Here is a 5,944-nt window from a genome sequence, read left to right as displayed (position 1 = left end):
AGCCGGCCGGCCGCATGCGACGGCGATAGGATAAGGCGGCACGTACGCAGGCAGGCAGCTGCGTGCCCTGCGCGGCCAGGCCATCGCAAGGGCCGCAAGCTCCAGGCTGCTGCCAGCCAGACGATCGGCATCGCAGGGCCCGAGATTTTTGGGCCGACGTGTCCGGGCTGCTCCCGCGCCTCCCCCGTCCCGTTTGTTACTTTAGATGAGGACAAGAACGCTGCCGTAACCATCGAGTCCACTGCCCGGTGCCGACTCCTCGTCAAGGTCAAAGTGCCAAGCTGCATGCGCATGCTAATGCAGTAATGCTTATACCCAGCAGGTGCAGCAACAACGGACTAACCGGGACTCCTCGACTGATACCACTACTCATCAGTCATCACTCCGCTTAGGCTACTCGCACCGGCAATCTGTAAATGCTACTGGAGTACCATTTTACAGTAAATTGGCCTGCAGCGGTACCCTCCAAGCGATGCGCAATCCTAAAGGGAGCTTGCGTTTACACTGTTTCTAGTGGGGTAGAGGGCCTCCTCTATCTACCATCGTGGCGCCTAGCGAGGTCCCCCACCCACCCAGCCGCCGCTCCGTCCGCCCGGGCCGCCGGCGGCGGCTGCCCCGGTTACTCGCCGCGCCACCGTCCGCGCTCGCCCGCAGCGCCGCCGTCCGTGCCCGCCGCCGTCCACACCTGCCGCGCTCGCCGCCGTCCGTGGCCGTCACGCCCGCCGCCGTCCGCGGCCGCCACGGCAGCAAGGAGCTCGCCCGCGCGCGTGGGGGACGAGGACCGCCGCGCCCCCGCCGTCCAGCCCGCCGGCCGTCCGCCCTCCGTGCTCGCCGGCCGCCTCCGTGCGCGTTGGGGACTGCCGCCGGGGGGTCGGCGCCGGCCCACCCCAAATCGAGGCAGGAGGAGGTCAAGGGAGGCCGGAGGAGCGCCTCACGCACCTTGCCGGGGGAGGGAGGAGGCCGCTCGCCGCTAGAACGAGCAGGGCCGCCCCGCGCGTCGCGCCCTCCGCCTTTGTCCGCCGTGCGCCTTTTGCCCACTAGGAGAGAATTTCGATGACTAGGTAGAAATATTCGTTTTAGAGGATGAAAATAGAGGACCACGAGTGTGGATAGCGTTAGAGCAGAAACGCGCACGTCCACGCGAGCAAAAGAGTTTCTCTTTTTTTTAGGGTTGGGGGTGGGTGGGTGGGTTGGGTTGGGTGGAGGGGAGGGCTGAACGCCACGACCGATGACGGAGCTCCACTTCTGAAGATCAAAGATCCCACGCCGGGACGAAGCTAGAGAAGAGAGGTAGACGCTTCATAGTATATATAATATGATATTAAAATTAATTTAGTAAAAATCTAGAAGTGATAAAGGATCGTAGATGTGTCCGCACCCGCAGGTCACTCTCAAGCTCCACCTCTGGTCCCACGCAAACATAAGAGCATCGCTAGGATCGGATGAGGTGGGACGGGATATTTCTTGGGTGCGACAGTATCAGGAGGTCACACTGTACTTGGAGCCACCGAGCGTCGAGAATAGACCGGTGCTTCTCGATGAGCTTTGTGGTATCCTCTTTTGAGAGTTTGTCATCGATGATGATGGGAGACTCTACATTATGGATTAAACTAAAATTTTCAGGTGATGTACTGTTGCACGCTGCACGCGTTCGTTCTATTTTTCATCAACCTCACATTTCATAGAATTGGTAACCCTTTGTCCAGGGGGAAGTTTGAGGGATAAGATGGTCACTGAAGCTGCAATTTTTTTAGTTTTGGGTCAGTTGGATCCATGCCACTGCAATTTCATGAAGTTGGATTTCATGTTGAAATCCATGCCATTGAGTGGCATGATTTTCAACGTGAAACCCAATTTCACGGAGTTGTGGTGGCATGAATCGAATTTTCCCATTTTTTTTAGTTTTGGGTCAGTTGGATCCATGCCACTATAATTTCATGAAGTGGTAGAGCTTCAGTGGTAGAGCTTTTGATTCGTTCACTTGCCCAAGGACGAGCGAGAACTAAGCATGTGGCGTTGTTGGCATAGGGTTACATGCCAAAAGTTTGCTTGATGTCTACGACATCAATCATTCGGGCTTGGAAGACTATACAACGAATATATCCAGAGAATATCACATGAAGAAAGTGGACAAAACAAAAAGAATGTAAACAGTAATTCTATTGTAGCCAGGACAGTTATTGAAGGCATGCGGCCATGACAATTATTGAAGACAGTAGTGTTGTCCACAATAGCTAGAACAACTATTGAAGGCAGCAAGGCCGTCCAGATGTTCAGGCACTTCCTTAAGCCAGAAGGTTCCTCCCGTCCATAAAAAGAGAAGCCAGACACACGCATTCAAGGGGGGGCTCAGAAGAGGAGAGATGATACCGACCACCGAGTACAGCGCATCGACACCACTCCACTTAATTAGTACCACCCCACTGCCATAGAAATAAGGGAGCCTGCTGTAATCCTTCGCTTGTAAGGTAATCTACAGCGTGTGTAAGTGCTTGTGGTTTCCCGAAAGGAAAAACTGTATGAAAGCTTGTTTATGGAAATGGAGCTATTTTTGCTTTGAAAGTCCCTGCTTTACTGTAGCCCGTTTATATGGGGAGAGTTTCTATGCTAGGGACCCTACAGGAGAAACCTCTACATTTAGTTACTCTTGTTTAGCCTTGGGAGAGGCGTTTGAGAGAGCCCTGTATCCGTAGAGAAATGTTCCCTTCGGGTGGAACTGCCTGGGGAGACAATAGAATCTCACCTCATATCACTATGGCTAGGGTGCTATTTGGGAAAGATTAGCTACTTCGGAAGCAAATCGCGACGCGTATGGTGAGTACCGAGTAGGACAAACACAACCAGCTGCACGCATGCCTGCTGAACCCTTGGCCTCGCAAGCCTGCCAAAGATCTTGAGAATCGCACGCATAACTATATTCCACTAATCACAACCATAACAATCACGCACTCGTTCCGCACACATCATCCATGCACGATCACCACCAAAGTAAGGTGCTCCACCCACCATACTAGTGTCTTAAATAGTAGAGAGTTTGGGTGCCTGATCCACTTCCTGGTGAATGCTCTTGCACTGTTCATATTCCGAATTTGAATAGTACCTCGTATTTTGAATAATGTCACGGATTTGAATAGTGTCAGTTGAATTCGAATAGTGCTATGAATAGTGGCTCAAGATTTGAAATTTGCGAGTTTGAAATTCTGAAAATTGATTAAGAATCTTTCCACCAAATATCTATAAATTTAAGCCCAGAGATCATATTGTCTTGGACGAAATACAAGAATGAATCTTAGATAATTTTTGGTTCAATATAATAATAAGAGAGATGATAGAGGTTATATGCTGGCAATATTAACTAGCTTAGCTGAATATTTTAATATGATCAACGGAAATATACAACCAAAAGTTCCACCTACCAATATAGAAAAGAAACCCATATATGTTATTTATAGGGGAAATACACCTAGAATTTATGCATCATTTGAACAAGTTATAGCTCAACAGATAGAAAAAGAAAAAGATGCAGGAGTATCATGGAAAAAAATATTTAGATATTGACCAATCTCTATCAAATGCAAGGAATATTTTGAGAATAAATTATTTATCATATGGAAAAAAATATTTAGACATTTTTTGCTGCGGCCAATATCTTGTATATGATAGAGCTTGGTCAATATCTAAATATTTATTCCCAAAATATTCCTTGTATATGATAGAGCTTGGTCAATATCTAAATATTTTTTCCATGATACTCCTCCATCTTTTTCTTTTTCTATCTGTTGAGCTATAACTTGTTCAAATGATACATAAATTTCAGGTGTTTTTTCCTATATATAATATATATGGGTTTCTTTTCTATATTTGTAGATGGATCTTTTCGTTGTATCTTTCCATTGATCATATTAAAATATTCAGCTGAGCTATTTAATATTGCTAGCATATAACCTCAATCATCTCTCTTATTATTATATTGAAACAAAAAATTATCTAAGATGCATTCTTGTATTTTGTCCAAGAAAATATGATCTCTGGGCTTAAATTTATAGGTATTTGGTGGAAAGATTCTTAATCTATTTTCTGAATTTCAAACTCGCAAATTTAAATCTCGAGTTACTATTCATAGCACTATTCAAATTCAACTGACACTATTTAAATTCATGGAACTATTCAAAATACGAGGTACTATTCAAATTTGGAATATGAACAGTGCGAAGAGCACTAACCAGGGAGTGGATCAGACACTAAAACTCTACTATTCAAGCCACTAGTATGGTGGGTGGAGCACCTTACGTTGGTGGTGATCGTGCGTGGATGGTGTGTGCGGAACGAGCACGTGATTGTTATAGTGGTGATTAGCGAAATATGGTTATACATGCGATTCTCAGGATTTTTGGCAGGCTTGCAAGACAAGGGTTCAGCAAGCGTGCGTGCAGCTGGTTGTGTCTGTCCTACTCGGTACTCACCATACGCGTAGCGAGTTTGCTTTAGAAGCAGCTAATCTTTCCCAAACAGCACCCTAGCAACAATGATATGAGGTGAGGTTCTACCATCTCCCTAGGCAGTTCCACCCAAAGGGAACACTTCTCTACGGACACAGGGCTCTCTTAGACACCTCTCCCTGGGCTAAACAAGAGCAACTCAACGCCAAAAGTTATACATGACAAAAGTTTGCTTGATGTCTGCGACATCAATCATTCGGGCGTGGAAGACTATACAACGAACGAATATATCCAGAGAATATCACGTGAAGAAAGTGGACAAAGCGGAAAGAATGTAAACAGTAATTCCATTGTAGTCTAATGTAGCCAGGACAATTATTGAAGGCACTAGCGTCGTCCAGGCGCTCAGGCGTTTCCTTAAGCCAGAAGGCTCCTCCTGTCTGCTTCCTTAAGCCAGAAGGCTCCTCCCATCCATAAAAGGAGAAGCCAGATGCACGGATTGAGGAGGTGGGAGTGGGGGGGGGGACTCAGAACAGGAGAGAAGACACCGACCATCGAATACAATAGCGCATCGACACCACTCCACTTAATTAGTACCATCCCACATCCCACTCCCATTGTAACATAGAAATAAGGGAGCCTACTGTAACCGTCGCTTGTAAGCTAATCTAACTAGTGTGTGTAAGTGCTTGGGGTTTCCTAAAAGGGAAAACCGTATGTAAGCTTGATTGTGGAAATGTAGCAGTTTTTGCTTTGAAAATCCCTACTTTGCTGTAGCCCGTTTATATGGATAGAGTTTCTATTCTAGGGACCCTATAAGAGAAATCTCTGCATTGAGTTGCTCTTGTTTAGTCCAAGGAGAGGCGTTTGAGAGAGTCCTATGTTCGTAGAAAAGTGTTCCCTTTGGGCGGAACTGCCTGGGGAGACGATAGAACCTCACATCATATCACTACGTGGCTAGGGTGCTATTTGGGAAAGATTAGCTGCTTCTGAAGCAAACTTGCGATGCATATAGTGAGTACCGAGTAGGACAAACACAACCAGCTGCACCCACGCCTGCTGAACTCTTGGCCTCACAAGCCTGCCAAAGATCCTGAGAATCAAACACATAACTGTTTTCCGCTAATCATGACCATAACAATCACGCACTTGTTTCGCACACACCATCCACACACGATCACCACCAATGTAAGGTGCTCCACCCACCATACTAGTGCCTTGAATAGTAGAGAGTTTGGGTGCCTGATCCACTCCCTGGTGAGTGCTCTTGCACTATTCATATTCCGAATTTGAATAGTACATCGTATTTTGAATAGTGCCACAAATTTGAATAGTGTCAGTTCAATCTGAATAGTGTTGTGAATAGCCACTCGAGAGTTTAAATTTGCGAGTTTGAAATTTCGTTCGGTTTCCGCCCCTCTTCCCCTTAGAAGAAGTCTGACAAGAAGTCAGACATGAAATAAAGGAAAATTTTGATATTATATAGAAATATTATGAAGAAAATA

The 5,944-nt window shown here is 46.3% G+C and overlaps 1 long non-coding RNA gene across 1 annotated transcript; it reads left to right on the top strand.

Moving 5' to 3' along the window:
* The first annotated feature begins 2,286 nt into the window (after window positions 1-2,286).
* Window positions 2,287-5,253, top strand: LOC120677235. Its single transcript, XR_005676230.1, has 2 exons — window positions 2,287-2,468; window positions 4,796-5,253. It is a non-coding gene; the product is annotated as an uncharacterized LOC120677235 (long non-coding RNA).
* Window positions 5,254-5,944: the final 691 nt, after the last annotated feature.

The sequence above is a fragment of the Panicum virgatum genome, chromosome 6N (genome assembly GCF_016808335.1).
Source record: "Panicum virgatum strain AP13 chromosome 6N, P.virgatum_v5, whole genome shotgun sequence".
NCBI classification, from domain to species: Eukaryota; Viridiplantae; Streptophyta; class Magnoliopsida; order Poales; family Poaceae; genus Panicum; species Panicum virgatum.
This window is presented reverse-complemented; position numbering and strand designations above follow the sequence as displayed.